Source organism: Electrophorus electricus, chromosome 18, assembly GCF_013358815.1.
Source record: "Electrophorus electricus isolate fEleEle1 chromosome 18, fEleEle1.pri, whole genome shotgun sequence".
Classification (NCBI taxonomy): domain Eukaryota; kingdom Metazoa; phylum Chordata; class Actinopteri; order Gymnotiformes; family Gymnotidae; genus Electrophorus; species Electrophorus electricus.
This window is the reverse complement of record NC_049552.1, coordinates 16845074-16852415: the sequence shown is the minus strand read 5'-3', so window position 1 is coordinate 16852415 and position 7342 is coordinate 16845074. Positions and strand designations below refer to the sequence as shown.

The 7342-nt window shown below is 46.7% G+C and overlaps 1 long non-coding RNA gene across 1 annotated transcript; it reads right to left on the bottom strand.

Moving 5' to 3' along the window:
• Positions 1–2843: 2843 nt before the first annotated feature.
• On the bottom strand, positions 2844–6880 carry LOC118242972. Its single transcript, XR_004777141.1, has 3 exons — positions 6856–6880; positions 3442–3553; positions 2844–3117 (listed from the first exon to the last, which is right to left on the bottom strand). It is a non-coding gene; the product is annotated as an uncharacterized LOC118242972 (long non-coding RNA).
• Positions 6881–7342: the final 462 nt, after the last annotated feature.

Genomic DNA, 7342 nt, shown 5'->3' with positions numbered 1-7342 from the left:
AAACTCATTCAGTAAACTGAGATACTGCCTGGTGATACTAGATGTTGAAAATAATGACAAATATACAGCCAGGTAACGCAGCATTAAGTGTTATTGCTACAGTCCTGGTGTTGTCTGCTAACTCCACTGGAACTGTGCTCATGCATTACAGCCCTCTAACCTCGAATGGTTGGGTGCAATATTGAGCTGAAGCACCATGACATTTGCTCTGATCTCTATTTTTAAACAACCAGCCAAAATTGTTCTGTGTACATAAAGCTGTTTTGCTTCTGAAACACTTGCAGCAAAATTCCATTGTTCTTGTCCAGAGGAAAGTGTGTGTGTGTGTGTGAGAGTGTGTGCATGTACGTGTATGTGTATCTCTGTATTTGTGCATGCGTGCGTGTATGTGTGTGCATGTATGCGTGTTCATGTCCTATGTGCAGTACTCAGCTGTGATGTGTGTGTGTTGGTGAGTGTGCGTGTGTGTGTGTGTGTTGGGGGTGTTTCCATGAAACACCACTTCTGCCCAGAGGACAAAAATATCAGCAAATGTTCCAAAAGATCAAATATGAGAGACAGAGCCAAAAACAACATCCCTTTATCAGGCAGAGTAGAACAGTACTTCCTGAGTCAAGCCACCTCCCCTACTACCAGAGGGGGTAGAAAACGTGGTAATATGAGTGTGAAACGTAAAAAACAAACCAGAAAAGGTCTGTGGAAATGAAGTCTGAACATCATTTCCAAACGACTGATGGTCTTCGTCACTGAATGATAGAATAAATCCATGGGAGGTTTCTGAAAGAAGCCCATCCTAGCAACCAAGGAGGAAGAGACAGCAGTCAGCATGGGCGTGCGCATGAGGCTGGGGGCGGAGCCAGGAGAGGCAGTCAGGGCTCCATAGGGGGGCTCCATCTCAGCTATTCGTCACCTGACGATGGAGATGAAAGGACAAACAACAGTGATGTCCACACTGAGGAGACTTGTACTCTGCATGTGCTCCAAACAACATATATCATTATTCCAGCTTTTCAGAAGTCAAAGTTTTTTGTTACTGTAGTTGTTTGCACATGCTCAGTCATCGTTTAGATACTGTCTGCACTCCGATGAAGGAATCATAAACTTAGACCAGTGCGATCTGAATCAGGTCTGAGTATACCGGGGTACCCATCCCTGATCCAGAGAGTTACCCTCTGGCACAGTTGGATTGTAAAGCTAGTCTAACACACCTTTAAGATTCAAACACTCCAGGAATGGTTCGGAAATGGAGTGCTTTTCTGGAGCAGGCTCGGTCACTCCTGTGTCATGTGCTACAAGGCTGAATACGAGGGCACAGGCCTGTGCCAGCAGACACAATAGAGCACAGGTCCTGCTGAGAGACGTCAAAGGAGCAACAACAGGTCTGAGATGATTGTTCAACGAGCCTCAGACCTAAAATAAGAGAGACCATCCCACTGGTGGACACCACAGTCACACAGGAAAAATGTGTCCCTGCTGGCTGGTGCAGGGTGTCGTCCGTTTGGATAGCAGAATGTTCTGGTTCCTCAGCAGAGCCTACATTTCCCTCCCCGGAGCGTGAGAGGGGTCTGAGTGCGTCAGACGCTGTCACGCAGTGCTTGGGAGTGGTTAGGTTGGGACTTCAATTCAGCTGGTTTGGAGCTTAGTCACAGCTATCTGCTGCCAAGATAGGCACGTTGAGATTCAGTCCTGCTGTGTTGGGAAGCTGCCCGCCCCATGCCAGGTTCGACAGTGTACAAGGGCACAGGGGCAACTCATTACACTTATGCGCCATTAGCCAATTTTATACCTCCTTGTTGTCTTTGGTTAGAATTCTTAACACATCCTTCATGATAGTGTTACGATAGGGTTACAACTGTGTAATGTTCGTAACATAGATGTGCTGATGGACCCCATTAGAGTGTTGGGACTGAGTGAGGTGGTGTTGACTGGTATCATGTGTTCCCCAGGAGGACAGCCTGGTGGGCTTCCCCAGGAGGACAGCCTGGTGGGCTTCCCCAGGAGCCCAGCAGGAAGGGGTGAGGCGCCCACCGTGGAATGTTGTTCCTGTTTTAAATGATCATTACTACCTGCTGGCACTCTTTCTCCCGAGCCTCTTTTGCCTGGGGATTCGATTGGATTGGAGCTGTAAACTCTTGTGTTCCACGGATCAGGTCCCGGGGGTAATTGTTGCGAGGCAGGCCCCTCATTCAGCCCCAGCAGGGGGCTACAATCGCAGGTCTGCCCTAGCCTTTGGGCTGCACACAGCCCTGGTGCTCTGGTTACCCAGGACAAGACTGCGGGGTTATTTAAAACCTTCATTCATCCTGCAGCATGAGTACTGCTCACTGGAATTCTGCTCTGGTTTATTGCCAGGTCCTGTAATTAAACATAGCTTTGTGTAATTATGCTTACAGTTGACATTAAAAGTTGCCAACAATTATCCGAGGAATTTTTCATTACTTACATAAGACCTTTAAACTGAAGTGTTTGAGTCACAGTGACATTTTACAATCAAAAGTGTCCCATGTCTGTTCAGACCAGCTCTCTGTATGCGCCGTCCATCGTGTTGCTGTTGTCATAATCAGTATGTGTGCTGTGAGTTGTGTAACGTGAGATGGGAGATGTCCGGCACAGAGACAGCGGATCTTTCATGGTCAGCAAACGCGAGAGAACTCAGGTGCCACTGGTGTCTCTGTGTCAGTGGTGTGGACCTCCACCCGCACAGCTCCAGCCACATGGAGATGCAGCAGACATGAGCGCTCCACTACATGACCTCCACCCAACCACTTCTTCACCTCCGTAATGAATATAAACACAGAACCGCTGTAATGCCCTCGGTGCACTTAGGGGTGGCTCAAGCTGGGTGTTGTCAAATTCAACAATTAAATTTAAGATTGAAATTCTGTGTATATATTTGCGAGAATTTGGTCTGGGAGGCGGGACAGGAGTGATGGACAGCTTGTGTCACTGTCCCGCTGGGCTCAGGTTTGGGTTCGCAATAGCACCCGAGCCTTTTCCGCTGATCCTGCTACCCTGCTCGTTCCAGCTGCTGTCATCCTGAGGAACATTAAGGAAGCCGTACTGACTCAGGAGCCGTAATGTCTTCCATGAGGCCATGCAGTTTTTGCCATACCCGCCCTAGGACAGGAAGAACAGGGAATGCTCAGAAACTCCTCCCATCATTAAGTCCTGGCTTTTATGTTTATGAGCTACACAGAATAAACCACAACCCTGCAAGTCCGAGACCAAACTGGTCCCAACAGGCACATCCTCTATGATCCTGCTGCAATGGCCACTGTGACCTGCCTCAACACCCTGACCTCTCAACACAAACCTCAGCACAATCTGTGAGGCCTGGATGTGCAAACACCCCAGTGGCATTAAGACGACTCCCTCGTAACCAAAGGACCAAAATCATATCTGCTTTGTGATGAATGGATGTTTCCTTCATTTTAGGGTCACCTGAGTTGCTGCTGTGATGATCAGGCTCAGGAGGAGGAGGAAGATGACAAAGGCCAGAAGCCCCAAGGCGCGAGGATCCAGGATCAGGTGACAAGCAACACTTCTGGACAGCCTGGACAGAAGCAGCTGGAGGGTTAGGCCTTAGAGGAACGCTTAACATGTACCATCAGATAAACAGGCCTCTCTAGTTCCACAACATCGCACTACAGGAAACTGTAGGCACCATATACAAATAGTCCCACCAAGTCGCAAAGCCATCCAGCCTCTGTATAATCAGATACGATCAGATATAATCAGATATGAACAGAATCGTTTTGTGATCTTATTATGAAGTCCCACAGGAACGTGTCTCACAAACACACAACATGCATGCGGACTTTCCAGAACAAGGAGTTGTCATGGTGAAAACACAACATACATGTTCGTTGGACTTCACGCGTATGTGGCATAAACCACAAATGACTTTAAATTCAGAAATGCGGAAATAAAACATCCAAACACTCAACATTTTAGCTTGTTAAATATATGAGAGAATACCTGTTTACCGTACAACCTGTTAAGGAATTGATTAAATGTTATGGCTCTGAAAGGCCTACAATTGCTGTAGTTGTTACTTTTTCTTTGTTAGCAATTAAAAATAATTATTTTTTGTGTTTAGGTACTTGTTACTGTACCTTCAGAATAAGACTGCATTTTATATCAAATTCCTGTGCAGTGACTCAAATTTAAAAGAGGCAAAAGTCACAGACTGCAGATCAGTGTGAGAAGCAGAAACACAGCTGTAGTTGTATTCTTGCACAGCTCCTGTGGCACCAAGGCTGGAAACACTTCAGAGAGGTGCTGCTCCCCCAATCACACCTTGCATGCCGCGGAGTTGATCAGCCATGGCCCCTGACTCACTCTGGGTCGCTGTGTTTGTGTTGAACCAGCCCCAACACTAACAGAGCTGCGGCACTCCCGGCGAGCACGCTGGCACTATGCTCGGATTATTATCTGCACAGGATGGGACAGGATGCTCAGGCTTGCTGTGCTGACAGCCAGATCACCGGGCGGAGGGAGATCGAATCCTCAGCGTAATGGAGGCCAAAGGGGAAGAGGAACCATGGCAGTCAGGACAGTGCTGTGAACCACACCCACACTGCAGAGGTGTAGCTCAAAGCTAGAGACATGTGCTGGGATATCGATGACACACACACACACAAAACAATACTAAAAAATAGGAATCGCTATGTATGTCATAACATGCTTTTAAATCATTTCATGAGAAAATCCTGTATGTTAATTCTTTCATTTATTTTCTAAACTGCCTAATCCAGTCCAGGGCTGCGGGGGGCCAGAGTTTATCCTGAAGTCTATCCTGAAGTCTATCCAAAAGTCTATCCTGAAGTCTATCCAAAAGTCTATCCTGAAGTCTATCCAAAAGTCTATCCAAAAGTCTATCCTGAAGTCTATCCTGAAGTATATCCAAAAGTCTATCCTGAGGTCTATCCTGAAGTATATCCCAAAATCTATGCTACAATCTATCCTGAAGTTTGTCCCATCGTCTATGCCAGAGTTTATCCTGGAGTCTAGCCCAGAGTCTATCCCGGCAGCACAGGGCACAAAGCAGGAACCAGTGGTGCCAGGACGTCAGTCCAGCATGAGTGTGTGTCTGTGAACTCAAGCTCCTCAGATAAGGAGCACTATTATTAACCAAGCAACTGCTACAGATTGCTGTGACGACGTTTAGGTGCCTGCTTACTTACGGTCCCACAACAACGAATCCTGCAAGTGAGTTTCCACGCCACCTCTCTGTGTGGCCTCCACCACGTCCGTGACCACGTCCGTGTCTGCCACCAAGCCGGTGCACATCAAACGAACTCTACATGGGAACGAGAGGCAGAGCGGCTGGGGAAACCCCTGCTTCCCCGTCCCGTCCAGAGTGGAGGCAGACGAGCGTGCACAGGCAGGGCAGAGGGACTTGGGCCGTTACAGGCTAACAGGCCCCTCGATGCCGGACCCAGCTGCCTCACTTAATGATCCGGAGGTTAACTGATGGAGACTTGGCTGCCGGAAGCCGTCTGGTTCCTCTAGCGGACGCAGAGGAAGCACCTCACAGCCCATTACAACTAATTAAGTGGCGCTCGAGTGGGGGCCTTTCTGACTGGGTCTGGGAGGGGAAGCCTAGCTGTCATTCACCAGATATACAGAGCACTGGTCCCTCTTTCCCAATCCAGTTGATACACACACAACCTCATTAAACACCAGATCACTGCAGGGAAAACACTTCTAGTAACATTTATATGCCAGTGGTTTCATAACACTCAGTTTGACCTCTACATACTGTGGTTGGTATTAAGTCAATCCTGACGATACAGCAGTATGAGTGATATATACCCTTATAGACTGGGCTAATCCCAACTAGACTACAGTATGAGTGATATATACCCTTATAGACTGGGCTAATCCCTAACTAGACTACAGTATGAGTGATATATACCCTTATAGACTGGGCTAATCCCTAACTAGACTACAGTATGAGTGATATATACCCTTATAGACTGGGCTAATCCCTAACTAGACTATAGTATGAGTGATATATACCATTATAGACTGGAATAATCCCTAATTAGACTACAGTATGAGTGATATAGACCCTTATAATGAATTAATACATGACTAAATCCATTATCCACCCACGGATGTGTTTCCAAATTTATAGAATTTAACCAAATATAAGTTGAGTAATTGAGGATTAAGGGTTTTGCTCAGGGACCCAAAAGTGGCACCCTGGCAGTGGTGGGGTTTGAATTGACAACCAGTCCAGTACCTTCACCAATGAGCCACTGGCCCTGACATGCTGCAGCCTGTGACCCGCCCTGTGGCTCCGCCCTGAATCAGGCATAGATCTCCTCCTCCCTTTGTGCTTATTAGTCTGGCAGAGGCCTGACCAATCGGCTAGGTGAAGCAGACGAGGGAAGGGGGCGGAGCAGTGACGAGGAAGTCCTCTCCTCTTTCCCATGAACCTCCCTGATTGTTCAACGCGGCTGTCACGTCTTACTGCTATTGCAGATGAACACTGAACCTCTGGTTCATAATAATCAGACCAAGTGCAAGCGTGAGTGTTTCAGATCTTTAGTCACTTAACATTGCTGAATAGATTTTAACTTGCTTTAGTCTGTAGGAAAGAGGAAAGATGTTACAGGACGTCACTCCACCAGCCAGTTAAACGTACCATCTTTGACTCTGAATCATAGATTGCAAGCTGTTCATCTTCTCTGTCGTTCCATGGGAGTGTGTGCTACATTGAGTTTCCCATCACTGCCTCCGTGAATGCAGTTTGCCAGCTGTGCAAACCTGATAATATCTACCTGTGAGTCAGCACGACATAGCAAGCTGAGCTCCAACAGTAAATAGAAGATTAAGATACTCAACACTTATTCACAAATGAATAGACCCCTCAATCACCCGTACAGCAGCGGTGGCGAAGGCCTTCAACAGCTCCAGAATCTCTGCAAAGGAATCTGCAGAAACAAACCAAAAAAGTTAAATTAAGATTAGAGCCATGGGCAGAGATTACAGGTACTGCTTAGTTCATGGAAGCAACAGAGGTTTGTGTTTTTAAGACTGAAGGTGATCACTGTAGCTCTGACGTGGCAGCTGAACATGAGTGATATTTGCTTGTCAGGTCTGACAGTAAAAAGGTTTCATAGAAAAAATGAAATGATTCATACCAAATGAAAAAAAAATCTTCCTAACCACAAAAAAACAAAAAAAAACAAAAAAAAACAACCCAGAATGAGAGAACGCACCTGAGTATCACTGGAAGTATGCTGTGTTAACAGAGGCTGTTTGAGCCCAATTAATTAGAACACTTGTCTAACTTTTACCTACAAATGGGTGTCAGGTAAACATGTAAAGA